The sequence below is a fragment of the Anser cygnoides genome, chromosome 9 (assembly GCF_040182565.1).
Source record: "Anser cygnoides isolate HZ-2024a breed goose chromosome 9, Taihu_goose_T2T_genome, whole genome shotgun sequence".
Classification (NCBI taxonomy): domain Eukaryota; kingdom Metazoa; phylum Chordata; class Aves; order Anseriformes; family Anatidae; genus Anser; species Anser cygnoides.
Genome location: NC_089881.1, coordinates 22511365 through 22531541, shown reverse-complemented (window position 1 = coordinate 22531541; position 20177 = coordinate 22511365). Strand labels below are relative to the sequence as shown.

Genomic DNA, 20177 nt, shown 5'->3' with positions numbered 1-20177 from the left:
TCACCTGAATCTTCAACATCTCTCTCTGTCCCCTCCTCTTCTCCCTACCCAGATAAAAACAAGACTATTTCTACCTCTCCACCCTTCCGCCCTGATGAGAAAGTAAATAACATGATACAAGACATCGATTCCTTTTAACACAGAAGTCCGTGACTCACTCGTTTATCTCTGCACTAAAACCACACAATGCCATAAAACCTCTCTGAAAACATCTCAAAGACCTACTGAGGAACACCAGTATCCAAATTTTTGGTTAAACTCCACAGTGAGGAGCTTGGGAAAGGAGGCAGGTGAGAGCCTGAGGATGCAGCATGCACGCGGGCAGGCTTCTTTGACAGCAGTGTCTTAGCTAACTGGTAAATCCCAAAGAATTTTCTACACTTAACTGCACATTCCCCTATCAGGGCCATGGGAAGAAAAATCCATTAGAGCATTCATTTTCTGCTACACAGGTAGTGCTACTAAAACACTGCTGGTAAGTATAATAGCATCATGATGTATACACTATTTAAAATATGCTTGTATTTAATTGCAGATGCAAGTGCCTTCCACAGATTATATCACCCTAGGATACAACCCGAGCCCTGGCTGTCACACCGGCTGGGGTCTGAGGTCCCACAGTGTGGGAGAACACCAAATCACTTCTGTCACACAACATTGCTCCACTGCAATTTGCCCTCCAGCCACTCCAAAGCCTTGTCCTTGTATAAACCGTGGTGGTGTCGGTGTGCAGGAGCCCATGGAAAAACTTTCTGCAGTGTACCGCTGAGGGTTTGATTGCTGCAGCTCAGGGAGCAAAACCCTCGAGAGGCCACCGGATCTCACCTGGGTTCACATGCAAACCCACCTGGCTTTGATTTTAAACTATAAATCAGGGCAGGTTTTACTGGAAAGCGAGCCTAGGTTTGTGCAAAAAGTTTGCAAACCTCAACCTAGCTTTCAGCAGGCAGCATTTTCCATGTGACTTCGGGTTTCCTGACAGATATTTTGTGGGGCTCTGGTTTCTGATTCCTTTTTTTGCTCCTGGCCTTCTCTGCTGAGGGGTTGTGTGTCATGTTGAGATGAAGTAGAAACTTTAGGACACTTTCTGTTTCTTTCCAATGTCATTGAAAGCAGCTTCTTTTAATGCCAGATTGTGCCATGCCCATTCCTGTCGAGTGAAGCTATGCAGAAAAGTGCCCTAAAAGCTTCCAAAAAGGTGACTGCAAAACAGATGACTGTGGAGAGAAGTGGCTAAGAGAGATATTTAATCTCTCTCTTTAATTCTTTGTTTTCTTTTCGCTAGCAGACAAAACTTAAACATATTATGCATAAGAATAAGCAAAACAAAGGATTGTGGTTTTTTGTTTATTTGTTTTTCAGTACTTAGATGTGCTGCCGTCCACCCCTCCTAGGCACGACCTGACCACTTTCACTCCCTGCACGCAGCTTTATTCACAGGTGGATCCTCCAGGCACAAAACCCAGGTAAATATAGATTTCCAAAATGCGATGGGAGAACAGAGAGACTGCATGCTCCCTTCATGGCAGGTTACAAACATTGATCTTCTCTTACTTTACTCAATTTGCACTTAACTTTCTATATTAGCCCTTTGATTCTGCAGTTTTATAACACTGAGATCTGAGGCGGCGGCACAAACCTATACAAGGCCAGACCTATACAAGGTCTGGAAACACCTTGGCTTGGTTCATTAGGCTGAATACAGTCCAAAATAGAGAGAATCAGTTTTTAGCTACAGTTACACAAAGCAGCAGACGTGGCAGTGAGGTTCAGCCTGCACAGTCACTGCCAGCTTCCCCGGCCCCAAATTACACCTATAACAGAGACACCAGCAAGCAGAGTTGCCAACTTTCATTTTTTTAACCTAAATCTCAAAACAGTTGATATTTTGCGTGCTGTTGAGATCTCCAGTGAGTCCAGAGATCCAAACAGACACAAAAATTGTTGGTTTGAATGCCATGATTTGAAGTGGGGAGAGGGCTGATGGGGCTTCTTCTTGGGTAACAACAGTGGAAAAGTAAGCGAGCTGATTGAGATGAATGCTACCTTTAAAAGAACTAGAATCACCCATTCAGCAAGAAAATAGGACTACTCCGTAAAAGAGAAGGGAATCAATTACATCATTTCATTAAAGCAACAGCTCTTGACCCATAAATATAACCTATCTCTGAACCTCAGATCACCTCAGAAGAAAATAAATGTCAAAACACACGTATGTGATGCTGGAGCTCCTTTCTTCATCGGGTTTATAAAAAAAAAAAAGTCAACACAAGAATAAAAATTATTGTGTACAAAAACAGAGCTTTATCAGTATAGATGATGGCTGCCGCAATGGAAGACGTGTCTATTATACCTAATATTAACCACCTTTGCCCCATGAAACACGGATATAGCTGGGACATAACTACTAGGCAAGAAGCAAAATGACTGGAAAAAAAAAAGACTCAAAGAGTAAGTGGGTTAGAAGTGGATTAGATTATTTTATATCTGATTTGGTAAATTGGGACGATATTTTTAAAAATGATTGCAAGAAAAAGATAGGATTTGAGAACCCATGATCTTCATGCCAGCTGAATTCACATAGCTCCTTCTTCATAAGCAACGGATTTTTTGTCCCATTTAATTTTGTTTGGATCGATTAGCCACTAGCCAATTGCAAGCACAGACTTGAGTACGTCAAGCTGCGGGAGATGACATTAAAACAATGGTAAAGGGATTGCACAAGAGGAGGTGGTCAGGCTTATTAGCAGCACGGACACTGCTTCGAAATCCAGAGCACAAATTGTGGTAGTGCAATTTCGTCTTGGGAAGAAGACCTCAAAGCACTCAGTGTACCCAAGCAGAACAGGGTAGGGCAGAAAAATAGTAAGGTGGTTGTGCCAAGTAACAGTGAGGCCTGGTTTTGGAATAGTAAATACAATTTTTGACCAGTCATCTCAGACCAGTTGTGTGGATGTGGATATATACATATATATAAATATATATGTTAAAATGTTTTCAGACAGCCTGAGAAAATTGGGTAGGGCATCACTTGGTTTCTGTGACAATAAGTGACCTGACGTATCTGTTTCCAGACCCCAGGTCCCTAAACATTGGCACTTAAAAAAATGAAATCATTTTTGTCTTCTTTAGTCCTCTGGGGCTGGATTTCTTGTTTGAAATCTAATTCTAATTAATTCTATAGAACTTTAAAAGATTTCTCTAGTACAAACGCCAGTCATTTGCTTGGGTCACAGCTGAATGTGACTGTAATAAAATAAGTTTCAGATTCCCCTGAAGCAATTATTCAGGTGGTTTTATCTCATTTGTAGATATGATAAGTTTTCTTTAAATCATTTTTTTTTGCAAACAACACCAGAAAGTAACACAAAAGTAGTGCTCAACTTGTTCTAACTTAATAAACTAAGAAGAAGTAGAGATTTAGAAATTACTGATGTAATTATTGTAACTGTTTACTTTATATAAGCAAATAGTGGGTTAAGCCTTTACAAGAGTAGTTCCTAGGAATCATCAAACAACTTAGGGTTCTGAGAAAAAAATGCATCAATATTAGATTTGAAACCCATCTGGAGAGATTGATCAAATATGAAATCACTCCTGGAGAGTGCACTTAAGTACAATGCCTAAACTCTTAGCTAATCCCCAGCATGTTAAGGTTGCCTGATGGCACCCTGAGCTCGTGGAGACATCTTCACCGGCACGCACGGGCTGGAGCACCGCAGCCCCCGCTCTGTGAAAAGGCAGCACCATGAAAATCATTCTGCTGCCTGCAGGTGGGACTTTTTTTTTGGAAAACAAAGAGCAAAACCACAAATTAAAACCTTTACGTTTTGTGCAGGGATCGCTCGTGCCGATAATTAAGTCCATTTTGTGTATTGCAAAATCACACAGGCTGCCACGGTAAATTTTGTCCCGTTATTGACAAACTGTTTGCAGATTTGGAGATGAGTGGGCCTTTTTCTACATCTGTGATTATATATGTCACCTACCCCACTGACCTCATCCAATCAACTTAATTGACAGCACTTGGTCTTAACCTACTTACATTTTTCAAGGTGTTGTCATGAGTGCTTTTAAAGGCTGCACGCCCGGGGGTGGCTGGCATCCGCACAAATCCCCAGGGGTAGCACCGAGCTGTCACACAGCCCCCAGGCAATGTGGTGACACTGGTGGTGGGACTTCTGATCGCATCGCCAGCCCTTCCTTCCCCTCGTCCCACCACCCAGCAGGCACAGTCCTTCCATATCGCATCGCTTTGCCCCTGCAGTTCCCCCACATGAACTTTGCCTCCCGTGGGATCGTCCGATGAGAAATAACGAAGACATTTCTCGTCTTTCGCAGACGGCGACGCATCAGGGCGAGACCCAGGCCAGCAGCAGACTCATGCTATGATTCAGACGAGTTGTGCGGCTCTGCCTCACAGAAACCACTTGGAAGGCAGGCCGGTGCTTTGGCGCACGCAGGCCAGGCGTGGAACAAAGCAGCACGCCAGACATCGCGCAGCTTCACACGCTTCTGAGCTTTTAGCGTGTGACCAGAGATGAGCAAACGTGTACAAGTACAAAACACGCAACGAGCTGGTCTTATTCCAGACCCTTTCAGTGAAGTGTCTCCTCCCCTCCTTCCCACCGAACCCCCCAAAGACACATTATCTGTGCAAATATGCTGCAGACCTCGCGGGGTCAGGGGGTCTGGCAGCGGCTGTGGGGCTGGCCGCAGCCTGCACATCCCCTGCTCTCCGGGCGTCCTCGGGGAGCCCAGCGCTCGCCGCATTCCCCTTTCTTAATGGGGTGTAATGGGGAACACGTTTGCTTCAAGCCTATCAGTGAACTTCCCGCTTTGAACCCAAACTCCTTTTTTTTTTTAAAGCAGTTTTTATTAAACTTCAGTATCGAATAAGGTTTGTTTTGCTAACCGTACCTGGCATTCTTTCCGCTGAGATTCCAGCCCAGAGTTACACAGACGATGCGTGTCTCTGCTGTCTGCATGGGAAAGGAAATAAAGGGGCAGATACATACTCATTTCTCTTCTTTACTTTTTCTCTTTTTTTAAATCAGCACAAAATAGTTGGATGGTATAGTTGTCTGATACTAAATCTGAAACAGAGCAATAACTCAGAGCTGGAAAAGTCTATCTTAATTTTTGGCTAGAAAAGTGAACTCAGAGCTTTGTTTTCTGGATCACTCCATAAATGGGTCAATATTCATATTTCCTTGGTTTAAAAAAAACATGTTGTACAGATTTGCCTCGTTCAAACGCCAGACCTGTGAACTGACCGGTTTCAAACAGTAGTGTTGTACAATTACATTTCAAAGGGCTGTCATTAAAAAAATGACAGTGTTTGTAACTGCGCCCGCACATTAATATCCCAGTACTAATATCCCAGCTGTACTACCGGGGCATCACCGTCAGGCAGAAATGCCAACAACCAGCCTAGCCTAAAACACTTCACGGAGTCCACCAGCACCAGGCTGGCAGTGAACACGGCTCGGGATTTGTGTTTTAGTAAAGCAACATCGGTGATAATTTGCAATGTGAGAGCACCTATCCCTACGCCCAATGAAAGCTTTAACCCAGCTCTTGGTGCTATCTGTGCTCATGAAGAGAAGAAATGTTCAAACCCCTCTGTTCAGGTCACTGGACTGAAATTAAGATAAAAGTAGATTCAGTTCTTAATTATACCAGAATATTTCTGTGTGTCTCAGCTGCCTTTGTGACCCTTTCATAACCTGGCAATCCCAGTTGTAGCACTGCCAGACCTGCGAAGACACAGGAAATGTCCATCTTCAGGGAATTGTTAGGTATCAGTGAGGAAAAAAAATATATAATTCAGAACTGGAAGCTAAAAAGCTGGTGCTAACCTCAAAATAGTTAGGAAAAAAGAAAAAAGTCCTGGATTCAGAGTCAATTTAAGTCTTCAGTCAATATTCATTTCATAGTTATAATTGCTTAGGTTAATGAAACTCATTTTGAATCTTTGTTTTAAAGCATAAAAAATGTGAGGAGAAAATGTGTTGCATTACAAAGTTGCATCTCATATAAACAGATAAATCACGTATGTATAGAAACAAGAAACATGCTGACTGTAGAGAACCAAAACGAAAAACCTGAAACCAAACGATAAATTTTCAATGTCACCTCAACTTTTCCCATAAAAAATGTGTCAGCCTGGACATTCTTCCCTGTAACACTGCTGCTGCGATGGGAGACCTCACAGCCACCTTCTGGAAGGCCAAACACCATCCCTGCCCGGTGGCGTGTGGCTGAGGACCCAGATGTGCCTTGGGGGCTGCACACCCACCTCTTCGGAAGGTGACTGCCCATGCAGCCCTTCTGCTGCACGTGGCAGCATCCAGCTCCTGGAAGAAGTCTTCCCCCTCCACTCGTGGAGCTTTACAAGCTCCCGGAGGACGGGTTTCGAGCAGCTGGTGGCAGAGGCGCTCGCCCGATGCGCAGTAGATTCGAGATTTTATGACCAAACTTCAGCAGAGCTGCGGGGGCTCCCAGGAGAAACGCTCACACAACGGTTCTGTTTCTCCTCACTTCCTCTGGCCCCATACGTTAAAAACCACGGCGTAAAAAACAGAGCCCGATTTAAACGCTGTATGGCCAAGCCCAGCAGCTAAGCCATCACTAGGTGTTGACTTGACAAATTTTCCGGGGTCGATACCTGCGAAGGCCTTCACAGAAAAGGAGCCAGCTCGCCTCTCTCTTCGTGCTGTTGCAGGGCAATTTTAAGCCTCCCTGAAGGCTTTATTTGTCGGATGTGCCTTTGCTTGTGGAAAAGTAACATATGCAGACAAAATAACTGTTTTTCAGGTGTGACGCTGACATCCAGCTGAAACTAATCAAAAGTCCAGGGTCCAAAGACCCCGGTAGGGCAAAACTCCTAATGAAGATGAATGTAGAACAATAGAGGGAATGAAAGGGTATATGGTCTCATCTACCCTGCAGGGTAGATTTACACTCAAGAGAGTAAAAATGATTGAATTGTGTCCTTTTTAAATATTAGCCTTCTATCTCTCCTACTTAATTAGTCTCAGCCCTGTGCGCTACCCTGTTTCTTTAAAGCCCTACATGTGCTTTTGCTTGTTTGCTCCAAGAGCTGCATTTGGAAATCTGTGAATTAGTCTCTCCTCTTGCACCAAAACCACGACGTACAAAATCCATTTCCCCTCCACCACTTCTGCAACATTTTGCAATTAAATTTATTTCATTTTTTTTCATTGATAGCTAGCTTTGAAGTTTTACCTTTGATAACTTGGCTAACTCAGCCAAATCCCACCTACATACCTGTCTGTGTGTCCATGAAAACAATCTCTGCTCTCATTCAAGCACCTAAAGAGAAAGGGTCATTTTTCAGCAGTGACAAGAACCCAAAGGGGTTTTTTTGGTTGGTTGTTTCTTCTTTTTTTTTTCAAGAACGTGTTAAAATTAGAAAGCCAGCTGAGTGCTAAACATAGCACATCGTGGGACTGAGTGGGACCAGAGTCCCTCTGAAAACCTGGCCCTGAAAATCAGGGAAATCATTAAATATGGTGTCGTGTGTCTAGCCTAGCTGGTACCTAATGATTCAGAAGAGGCTGGTGCACCACGAGCTGCGGGCATGGTGCTGGGATTTCCTTTTCCCCCCCAACTGTTCAATCCGACTGTGCCCCGAAACAAGTCCTTTAATTGCACTTATATCAGCTTTTATAGCTACGCATTTTATTGGCCATGAAATTATCCAACCCTTAAGAAAAAAGTGCAAACCATGAAATTTGCCCCATCTCTGAAGGGCACCGAGGTAGTCTGTGACTTCTGCCAGCAAAACTTTAATAAATAAAGGCCCGTCTCTCTGCCCTGCTTTGCTCTTTACAATCTCTTGGTTTCCTCAGTGCTTAATCTCCAGTGGCTGTGAAACCAGATGGCTAAACAATTAGATAAATCGTTGGCATTGTTTACTTTGCCTCTTCTGTAAGCACCAAACAATAAATCTCACAACTTTCTCGCCGCGAATGTGATGGTGAACGCCAAACCCCAATTCAGCAGCAGGACTCCCATTTCCTGGGCTGCTAGAAGACAGAAAATATCGCATTTCTACCTCATTCGACCCTTTCAATATCCCCGTCACGCTTCGTTGCTTTACAAGGCACCATTTCACTGTTGCAACAAAGATTACAGCGAATCTAACAGGTAAGGCCTCGAGCAAACACGGAGCGGAGTGGACCCGAACAGGAGGCACAAGGACTGCATGTCTTATCTGCTCCCCATCTCGGCATTTCTAACCACAAGGACTGCCCCGCTGACAGCCCTGCCTGTCCTCAGGCAATGAATCTGTAATAAGATATACACACAACAAATAATAGAGGTGATTTTCTTTTTCTTTTTCTGAAAAATATATACCGAGGTAATTAAATTGCTAACATGATGGATGGCCTCATTTTATATTTGAATTCAAAGTGACTTGCTATGGCATATAAAAAAGTGACTCCCTACAAAAAAAGTATGATGCTATGACTCGAGCTGGAATAGAACTGCGGATATTTGCCTTGAATTCTGAAAAATCACGTTTTGCTGCTCTCTTAACAACAGTTTATAATATTTGGATGTTTTACCCCAAATCCTAAAATATTTGGGGGTTATTAAATAGTTCAAACTTGAACTCATCTGAGAGTAACACCCCATGTAGAGAAACCGAGGCACTGTGAGGTTGCAATGGGCGCAAGATGACTTAAAAAAAAGCTTTCAGTTACCCTGGGAAGGATTTTTGGTTATTGAAGTACTAGACCTTAAGCAGGCACTATACAACAATATATTGTACATGACATCGGCAGCATCACCTATACTCAAATCTGCACAAACTCCCCTTTACAGATCCCATTTTCAGCTGTATTGACCTAAACAGATCTTAAAAATACGGTATCAATATCACTGTCACATAGTGGCAAGGTCTGATGTCCTCCTCTGCCTTTCCTCCCATCCTATAGGAAAAAGAACTAAAAAGCAGTGCTCAAAACACTTCAGTATAGCTTCAGGACTTCTGTGGATGCCATTAAACAAACTCAGGATTTGATGTCAAGTTCGAAGGCCTATGGTAATGTGAAGTTGCAGTTGTAACGCATTATAATTTAAGGGATCTAATTTTTGCATTTGCTTTCTCTCTATTAGAAATTTGCGATCCATACCGCAGACTGTGGGAGCTATTGGCTAGCAGCCATGAAAGTATTAAACGTAAATGTCCTGTTACATCAGCAGTTATTTGCTGCGTAGCAATGCTGTTTTTAAAAATCCACTCAAAAAACCTATAAATCCCGGTATGTAGTTTCTTGCTTTCGCCTGACACTCACGGAGTTAACAGGCAAAACGTTTCAATAAAACTCCCCTACAGACGAGCTAAGATGTTAAAAGCTCACCGTTAACATCTGGTCATCATTTCGTCGTGCGGCCACACATGAGATAAACGTGCTTGCTCCTACGAGCGCAATACCTGGCCGTGACCTCAGCCGTGACATCAAACAGGCGGGCTGGGGAATTACCGCCCGCTTTTGGCAACCGCGTGGCGGACTTCCACGACGCGGGGCGCGCAGAAACGCGGCCTGACAAGTGCTGAAACTGCAGGATTAACAACCAACTTTTATCAGCCCTTTGCTGTCGGGCTCCTTACAATAGGAAAAACGTGTGTGTATAAATAGGGCCGTCCCCCAAAATTAAGCAAACGTCCTAACGGGCCGGTTAACTAACCTGTAATTACACTGCCGCTTGCATTAACTCCATCGCCTGCTAATAGAGTAAGTTCCAGTGGAAGCAGCCAGCGTTGTTAGGAGGGTTATTTATTTTATGCCCTAATTAATCAGGACTGACACTGAACCACATCCTTCCTCCTTCCTCATTATTTAAATCACCCATTTATATGGATGAGACCCTTTGCTTTGTGCGCTGCATTAATGCGCTAACACGCTCTCCCGAGGGGAGCGCCCGGTGCTGCTCCGGCGGGTGCGTGCCAGCGCTGCCGGCCCCCTGCAGCCCCTTTGCCCTGCAAACGGCAGCGGGGACATCAATGGGAACGAGAATTTGGGGACTCCAGGGCCTCGTCCTCCTTGGCGCCAGGGGAGAAGGAACTTCCCAGGGTCAGCCCCATTTCCAGCATTAGCTACACGTGCAGACCGAGGAGGGTATCTCTTTTCAGGAGGGCACCGTGCAAGGGAACCTTTGCTTCGAGTCAGACACATGCTTAAGTGATTTCCCGAATCTGGGTCCTGATCCCCAAATTGGAAGCGACAGGTAGAAGTTCCCCTGCCCCCTGTTTGCCTGTCCCGAAGCCGCCAGTGAAACGGAGACGTAAAACTGCTTGGTCTGTAGAAAGGAGATCAAAGCGTGGTGGGTTTAAATTGAGTACAAGGCAATTTGGAAAACTGAAATTCAGAATATCTTGTGCAGGGCTTTGTGTAAGGGTACGCAATCTCGTATCATTCATCTGAAATATTTTTGTTTATCCCCATATTTTCAAGAGGTAACCTGGAATACTTTATATTTCAGAACCACCCAAACAAAATCTAAATCAAAGTGTTTTTGATGGAATGTTTCAAAATCAACTTTGTTTCCTTTTTTTTCCATTCCCCTTTTTTCAGATTTTTTTGCAGAATGCAAACCTCCCGGAGGTGCACTTCCTGCTGCACACATCTACACCCTGCAGAGCAGCCCTAAGGGGCCAGCACAATTTCTGAAGTGGCTTCTGACTTGGCTAACCAAAGCGCACGGATGGGCTCCCGTTTAACGTGAGGAGCCCCCGTGTTTCCCTGGGACGGATGAGCCCCCCACCAACAGGGTGATGGGGACGGCAGCCCTGCACCAGGAGACACAGCTCCTGCTTCCATGCTGAGCTGCTCTGCCTGGCACCACGGATGAAGAAGTTTAACAGCCAAAAGAAAACTCTCCAGCTTGTTTTTCTGCTTCCTGCCTTCAACACAGGCAGCTCCTGTCACACTTCAGTCACCTCCGAAGTGGGGTTGAGCTCCAGAAATTCAAGACTCACAGGGAAGAGGAGGAGGACTAGGAAAAGTAGGACTGGGAAAGCTTAATCAGGACAGGAGACTACGTGCATCGCCCAAGACCAGCTTGGTGGAAAGGTGGGGAAGGCACAGGAGGTCTCGCACCCTGTGCCTGATCACAGGACCAAAATCTGAACATGTCTCTGGACCGTTCAGGTCTCCCCATGTCCCAGAGCCCCAGTGCCTCCCCGCTCGGGGCAGGTCCACCTGGAAAGGCTCGTTCCTAAGTCACGCCGCCCGCTTATCGACAGGCGCTTTCCAAGCGGCTTTTTCTAAAGGAAGACAAATGGCACAAGGCTGTGCATACTTTACTCGGGTGAAGCTCAAACACAGCTTTGGTGAGTTTTTGGAGGACAAAAGGCATTTGAACAATTTAATTCAAAGCTGACAAACATGGCTGTGTCAGGCAGCTGGCAATAGCTACACGGCTATTTTCAAAACTTCTGGAATTTTTAACCTGGACTAAGCTGAGATGTAGTTCAAGAGAACACTTCCCAAGATTTTAATGTATATTAATTTGAATAAGATTCTGACTTAGGAAGAAACCTTCACTATTTTAGCGGAACAGCTTTCAGACAGCAATTCCCATGCCACCGCAGATATCTGCAAACCAACGCAGCTTTCAGTACGAGGAAACATTACCCAGGGCTGCATTTCAAACCAAGGACCATGTGCAGCTCCATCAGCTCGCGGTTCAAGGCCGGTAATTAAAGCATCCACGTTCCATCCAAAGACTTTCCTGACTCCCCAAACGTTTTGCCAAACCATGAACTAATTTTCACCGCGAAGGCGCTCTCGCATTTAGCACATTTCTGGAGACAGTTGCTCACTTGGCCGAGCTCCAGGGGCACTCAAAACCTCGCGGTGCAAACCGGTCAGAAGTTGCCAAGTGCGTGTGTTGTCCAATGAAACCCGGCGTGCGAGAAACCAAATAAACCAAACCAAAGCTGCACAACTTTTCCATGGACTTCATACCCAAAGCGGCGCGCGGGCGCAGGTTGGGCGGGCTGCCCGCACCACGAAGTGTTCCTCAGGCAGTCTGCAGCTGCAGGGGGCATTCCCAGAGCGGAGATTTTAGCCAGCCTTCTGGGTTAGCCTTTTGTGTGTGAAGAGGGCCTCTGCCAGGGGGTTTGGCAGTTTTTTGGACAACCCCCCCACCTCGTATACATTTATTAGCGAAGAGGAAGGTGATGAGTGTTTAGTGGGTGTCGTGATGTCGTTCCTTTCTGGCCAAAGCCCTAGTTTTTGCCTTGAAGTGTGCCATCATATTGCCTGTTTAAATGCCTTTTTTTTTTTTTCCAGCCATATTGCTCTGAGCGACTGAGACGTATTGCTGTCACAGCACACAAAATCTCCATACACGAACGCCCAGTTAAGCCAGCTGACAAGGAAAGCTTTTAAGGTCCACCATCTTTGCAGCGGAGCAAAAGCCAAAAAGCTCAGCCCAACCAAGTGCCCTATCCTGCCCCCATTTAAGTCAGCAGCAAAGCACTGGTCCCCATGGCTCAGCGCTGACAAGTATGAGAATGGCCAAAGAAATGCACATTAATTATCATTACTATGTCTGTTATTGTATAACAGACTGTGATTCTGTACTTTATCTCCTGGACCATTATCTCCTGCCATGTGATCTAAGTGTTGATACTGCTAATGTAAAGGAACACAGAACAGTAGTCATTTATCCTGCAAAAGACCTCGTGCTTTTCTTGTTCTATCAATCATTAAACAAGTAATGTCTTTTGTGTTATTGCCTTGACATTCATTAACACTCACGTCACAGGAAATCTTTGCAATTAAAATCCTTATTGACGATCTGTGGTTGTTTCGCATTGGCGTGTAACAAGCAAGATAATAAAAATTGAAAACAATAGTGTTATCATAGATAGCTGAGGAGGTTTTTCCTTTTTCTCTTCGTACGTTAACTATTTTAATGTTGCTGGTCTCTCCCTTTTTTTAAATCTGAACATGGACTTCAGGGCTCTGAATGCTGGCAATCCACTTTTTATCAGCCCTGAACATCTGAACACCCCTTTGACATTAATCCTGTACGACCAGCTTTAGTGGAAACACTCAGTCTTGGAAAAGTCAGGCTATATGAGGACAAGACAAATGTTTCTCTCTCGGTGCAATTCTGCTCCTTGGAGATGTGTAACGACGATGTGTGCAAACCAGCGATACAAGAGCACTGTGCTTTGTCTGTTGGCCAAAACAGGCTCTGGACTGATTACCATGTTGCTGGTGCTGCCCTGGGGCTGCCACCCTCCAGGAGGCAGCGTGCAGGTTTGCAGGGAGGCTGGAGCCCCAGGAGAAGACGAGCAGAGCTGGGATGGAGGAGGACCCTGCAGGCGACAGCCGCCTGGCTGAGCAGCAGGTCAGGTCTGGTGGGAAGCAAAGCTGTGGGGAACCCCTTGAGTATGACTTAGGGCCAGGCAGCTTACCCTTGCCTACCGCTGTGTCCAAAACGACCTCTCTCTTTACAGTTGCATACCACCTCACAAATTTAGGCTAGTTAACGTGGATGCTGCCTTCTGTTGGAACAGAGTCAAAAGCTTCTAACCCAGCAGCTGACTACCAGGATGCACCAGCAAGTTCTTCCCTCTTGCAGAAGGGGAACGGATTTTGCACGTCACAGCCGTGCCTCAGAAACATCGCCGTGCCTCTCGCAAAGCCAGGCCCTGTCTGGCTCGGGCCATGCCGCCTGAAAGGTGCCTTCTGAAAGATAACAAGCACAACCTCACTTCCCACAGACATTGACATAATTGAAAAATTACACCATTAGGCTCTTACATTCTTATGAGCTGTTTTAATTACAGCCCATATATCTTGAGCATATGTACTGCATGCTCCACATATAGAGGCAGCTGAGAAGTGAACGCAACTCTGCACACAACCAAGCCAGAAAAAAAAAATATATCAGACTCAGCCTTGCCTTACTTCTATATTATAGTGCTGGTACTCAAACGTAGAGATTTCAAAGCCAGAAGGGACCATTATACCAATCTCACCTGACATTCTGCTTATCATACTATTTTTTATTCTTTTTTTTTTGCATTTCTACTCAATACTTTATATTTACACAACTGTAAGGGAAATAATCAAAACCCATTTGCTTCAGAACCACTATGTTCACGAAAGGTGTTTGAAACAAGCTCCTGTGTACGCTCGCATGTCCTGATAATTAGCAAAACTGGAAGTAAAACTCCAAAACCAGCCCTAAGGTAAAGCGTCTATTTCCAGTCCGCAGGTATGAGGGCCTCCCTTTGAGGCCTAATAAAATGCATTTATGATCAGCCAGAGTGCTGAAGAGTACACAGCGTACTTGACGTGATAACAGACTGCCTTCTATTTTGCACCACAACAGTTAAATAAATTCATATCTCTCTTCCTTTTTCTGGTAATTTAAGCATTAGTAGTGTTGATAACCCATCTGGACTGCCTATGGCTTTTCTTTTGACATCAACAGCAATAATCTTGGAAGGAATCACATTTATAAAACCGTCCAACAAAAAAGAATGTAACGAAACATGACAAGTGTATTTCTCTGAAATGTAAGGAGAAAAAAAATATTGATTTAATGTGTTGCAGGTCTCTGCATTACTCATATTTTAGGCTGCTGATTAAATTCTCTTTCTTGTAACCTGTAACTAACACAATCAAGTGATAAAATTAACAGCATTTTTCCATTAAAAAGAAGCTAATTCTACCTTTGGCATTCAACCTTGCTCATCGAGTCCAGCGAGGGAATAGATTTTGCAGGACTAAGACCAACACCAATGTTCAATAAACTGATCTGACAGCGAACCTCGCTCCCCTTGGTGTCTCCACAGTTTCCCAGACTACTGTGCAGACCAGAAGACCGCAATTTTTAACACAATCTTTCAGGCCATCTCAACTTTGTCAAGGCAAAAGAGCATTATACCGTTGAAATCTGAAACAAGCCTCAGGAGAAATTCTTACCGCAAAAAAGTCTACTTCAGGAATCCTATATGAGATAAAAAGTGGAACATCATGTGGAAAAACATTCACCAGCTCCCACTGCCACTGAAGGGCTGGATTTTATATTTAAAACCCAGCAGCTGCATCTTCTGAGGTAAAAAGTCTTCTCCAACAGTCCAAGGGACATCAGCTTCTTAAAAGGAGAAGCAATAGCTTCAATAACACAGGTATTTATAGAGCTTCTGCTTCTCCCTGCTATCTCCTGCAGTTTGGGGACAGAGACTCCCCAGCGTACAGATGTGTCTATACTGTACATATATACATATATACGGATTTGTACAGCTTAACTGAGCTCAGTTTTGAACCTGTGTAAAAGTGTAACGCCATCATGAAGCCACCCTGTGAGGGCTCCCGGCATCCTTGAGCGTGGTGGGTTGGTTTCACACATGGTAAAGGATGTTTCAGCTTAAACCACTGCAAATTTATGGACACGGTGCAGTTGGTAAACTCGTACCATGAAACGTACCATTGTCCTTGCGTAACATCACCGAAATCCCTTTCAAGCCTGATGGTTAAACCCGGTTAATCCACAGACTGGGCTCAAACAGCCTCTGCTCTGTTCTGGCTATGCCACAGGCCCGCGCACCACCTCTTTTTATCTCACTGCTCATCGGCTCACCACAAGCAACATGACGACCGCCTTGGACAGAAATAAGAGACCTCAGGTATTTGGACATTGAGTGGATGATCATTGTGGAGAAGCGTATTGTATGGGGAACGTATAATGCAAACAGGGATGAGATAAGAGATATCTGATTCACAAAGATTATCCCTTTCATGCCCAGTATATGGGTGGCTAACAGGTCACTTAGCAGGAATTACAAGTAATGTAAGCGGGCATGAGGAAGCAATATTTTAACTTGAAAGAACTTGTAGAGGGATGAGAGAGAATTTGCATAAAACCATACAGAACAGATGGGAATGGACAAGCCTGCTGATATCAAACACACGCCAAAGGAAAATTACAGAAGAACAAGGAAGTTATTGTAGATAGTACTTCGATATCCTAACCATACATGAAACCAAGAAAACCTCTAAATCCACCAGAACAATTGCCTAAAGGGCTTAGCAAAAGGCCCCAAGTTTCTGCTAGAAAAATATCACATTACTGGTGACAAAAATGCCTTATCATGTTTTCCCACTTTTAATTCTCTTAGGTGGAAAAATACTTATGCAGGGGAAAAAAAAAAGTTTAGAGTAAATGTAAGGATTACTGCTGTATTAATGTGTGTTATCTACTATCTAATTTTCTTAACATTTTTTCTGAACATGCAAATAGGCATTCAATGCCAGAAGTATATTTTCTAACAGCAAATATTTTGGGAAGCTTCTTGTCTTTAGCTATCCACCAGACCATTAAAAAAAAAAAAAAAAAGAAAGAAAAACAAAGAAAGGTAAAGAAAGAATAAGAAAGAAGAGAGAGAAAAGGAAAGAAAGAAAGAATAGGGAAGAAAAAGAAGAATAAAACGAAAGAAAAAACAGAAAGAAAAAAAAAGAAAATTTGCTCTGGTTTCAAAGTAGATTGCAAAAAAAATATTATGATGATAAGTATCAGCGTTCTAAAATTACAAATCCAAGATGTTTCAGAGGCATGTGTCAGAAATGACAGCAAAAGGCAGACAAATATGCAGGCAGAAGTGTGACAGAAGCCTGGGCAGAGGTGTGAACATAGTTTATAGCTCGTTATAAAGAGGCAAGAATGCAGCAAGCTCCCAAGCCACAGCTGCCCACCTCTGAACTCTCCTTGAGCGAGATCTGAGGAGGTGGTGGGACGGGGAGGCTCTCAGCAGAAGGAGCGATGGAGGGTGTGGATCTATTGAAACAACTGCGTTTGGAGGAAAAACCTGGTAGTCACTCCCTCTTCTGCAATGCCAGACTGATTTCATTCTGTCTGTACTGCAGAGGAATCAAATGCTTGATGGATGAAGCCTAAGAAAGTCCCAGTCCAGGTAGAGAACTGTAAAGCAATAACCCACGGGCAATTCATTACACAGGAGCCAAGGGGTGCTGGGAGGAGGGAAGGAGGCAAAAGTTAGCAAAAAAGACAGGCCGTGCTCCGGCAGGCCCTGGGCAGCGGTTCTGACCCTATCCACCCAACGGTGCCTTGTGGGCAGGCCTTCTCTCACTTGTACCCCTGGGGAAGGAGAGGTCAGCGAAGCCCCGGGCCTCGTGTTAGTCAAATTATTACTCCAGCAGCACAGACCTATTAAAAAATACTTCAAAGAAACAAAGTAGGAGACAACCGAAAGGTCCGCGGTGGCTTTAGGTAAGTAAGGATTTGGTGCTCGTGTGACCTGAGGCCTCGTTTCTGAGGAACATTCCCACACCGTCCCTTCAGCCCCCTGCCGGCCCTCACTGTGACACGATTACACACATAAAGGGGAGCGAAACCAAAACCTGTTAATACCGACGCAGCAAGCTGAGACACCAGTCGACAGCGCCGAGTTTCAGCCTGGCTGGACACAAAGGATGAACACACCTCTGCGGCTCAGCACCCGAAATCCAGGATGGCATTTCTGCCGGATGACACCTCAGCGGTGACACACATCAGTAGCGCTGTTAGGCACAGATAACACCGTGCCGCTGAGGTGTCTCGCCACGGGCCCTTGCCAGTAATGAGCTCTAAAGAAACAATGACTCACGGTAATACGAACTGTCACAAGATCTCGCAGGGAAGGATATGAGATAGCTCAAGGACAGTGGCGCACAGCCTGCCCCTGTGCTCTACAACGCACCTCTTCTCACGGGCAGATGAAGGCACAGATAATGTAAGGAGATGAATAGACAACTGCACTGAAGCCCTGTGAATCACTTGAATCCTTTCATCCCCCTTCCTAAATAACCCTTCTTCACTATCAATAAAGTTTTGACTGTTTTTCGGCGCTGCCTCTCCTCAGAGCAGCTGCCTCCACGAATTCCTTCCCTGCCTCCTCCTGGCTGCCGCGGCAGCTCGAGGAGCTGGGACCCGATCCTCCAAAGAGGGAATTAACAGGAGATAAAAGCCCTCCGCAGGATCAACCACCACGGGGCAGTTTTACACAGGTCTGTGTCCATTAAAATAGCCTTTAGAAGGCCCTTTCTCACAAGTATTTATGCCCCAAAGAGTGTATTTTGGAATGGAAAATGGGCATTTTCTTACCTGCAGCACTGGCCAGCTCGGGTCTGGAAACCAAACCTGCCGTTGTGCAACTGGGGCTTAAACCAGCACGCGGTGCAAAGAGCAGAGCGGGCTCCAGCTCCACGCCTCCTCTCCACCATGCAAACAGGTGAAAAAACTCGAATCCTTACAAAGGAAGAAAACACCAGCAGCTTTTCAAAGGAATATTGAAAGGGACCTTGCCGGCTGAGCTGCAGCTCAGGAAGAATGTTTATGGCAGAGCTATAAACTCATGAACAAATTAAAAGGATTTACAAGAGTAATTCAGTCTCAAGCCAAACCTACTGAACGGCAGGGGATGATTCTCCCAGACTAAGGAAGAAATAATTAGCGCTGTATTCTTGGAAGAGGGTTTAGTATCATTTCTTGCCCCACCTACTGCAAAAAAAAGAAGGTCATCTTTTCGGTTACGGCAGCAAGTGCACGGGCAGATCAGTCCTTATCTCTCCAGTGCTTCACCTGGCTCTTTTTATAGGCCCTTTGTTCTTGTTTCAACCCACCTGTTACAAGAGGCTTTGCTTTTTTCATTTTAATGACCCAGCACTTTAAACTCCAGATTTTAACTACGTCTCAGACACTGAATGCAAAGCCTCCAGCCAAACTGTTGAAAGTTCAATGGGCTTGCATACCTACTTTAAGCCAGAGCTGGCATTTTATCCACCCCTGATGTTACCTGTGCATGTTATCCCACTTGTTTCATCACTGGTGAACATGGATGGAAACCTGGTTCTTAGACACCTAAGCTGAGGTCTGCAAAGGTCTGAGTGCTTGCCTTCTACAAGGATACCTGAACACCTGCTGATGTCAGCGGGAGCAGCTCCAAAAGGCTCTGACCTCTACATGTGACTGAAGAATAGCTTTATTTGTGGAGATGTTATTAAGTGGTGAGCAGTGAGAGCTTACAGCAAGGCCAAGTTTTTATTACAACATGCAAATTAAGGAAAGATTAAATGAAAGGTGTAGTGAGGGAAAGAGGTGCCCCTGGATGTACCACTGAAGGTGGTGGCATCAGTCAGCGCCACTGGTCTCAGCCAACGTGCCCCAAGGAGGCTGTATTCCAACCAGGGGCTGAGTTAAGCAGAGGGAAAAGTTCTCTACAAGTCACTGGCAGCGAATTCAGCAAGGAGGAGGCACACAGTGCAGGTCCATGAACAACGTTCAGAGAGCCTAAAATTATAGAAAATAATTCAGAACGTCCTATGAAATTTTATACTCCCATGTAGATATTCTATTGGTCTCCATTAAATCCCAGAGGATGATTCAAAGCCCCTTTCAAAGCCTGCAGTATCTCCAGCGTCACTTTTGGTGTTTAAAACCCAGAGGTTTTCACACACGTGCATACAAAAAGCCAAGGAACGTGCTGGAGCTGTGCTGCACGCAGGGGCTGGGCAAGGCTGGCTTTCCATGAGCCCAGAAGACAGGTACCGACACACACAGAAAGTCCACCTTAAGTCTGTCACCATCCCACTGCCCCGGGCTAGCCGGGGCATGTGGAGGAACTCTCCAGACTCTTTCCCTTTAGATCACCAAAGGAAACATTAATCAAGCAAAAGATGGGAAATTATGACATCTAGCTGCTAAAGTTCAACACCAGTGGCCAAGGCAGAGCTGATCGCGGGGTACAGGTGACTATCCATCAAATGACCTATCATAACACGCATTAAAATGTCGGCGTTAATCAGGACAGCAGCCAAGAACAATATTTTTCTGCTGACTTCCATAACAGCAGGTACAAAAGCAATCCCCTTGAAACACTTGTCTGCAGGCATTTGAGACAACGCTTGGTTAACTAAACAAAATTCCAAAGAGGATCTAAGCCAAATGTTTGTATCTCCTCCCTGCAAACCGAGTGCCGGAGCAAAGTTGTTTTAGATGGAACTGGGAAGTGACAGACCTGTGGAGTTTTGGGGGTGTGGTGGAAAACACATCCCACCCCCAGCCTCACCTCTCTGCTGGTATCTGTCATTGCACTAAAACACAGCAAGTGAGAATGA

At 44.9% G+C, this 20177-nt stretch overlaps 1 protein-coding gene across 7 annotated transcripts in view; it reads right to left on the bottom strand.

Moving 5' to 3' along the window:
• MECOM (MDS1 and EVI1 complex locus) overlaps nucleotides 1–20177 on the bottom strand; it is a 318248-nt gene that overhangs the window by 121401 nt on the left and 176670 nt on the right. Inside the window, exon 1 of one of the 7 annotated variants that reach the window (XM_067001971.1) lies at nucleotides 18166–18184. The exons of the other annotated variants lie outside the window; for them this stretch is intronic. The gene's annotated coding sequence lies outside the window, so the exon portion shown is untranslated. Of the gene's footprint in view, nucleotides 1–18165; nucleotides 18185–20177 lie in introns of those variants that run through there. 7 annotated transcript variants of the gene reach the window in all.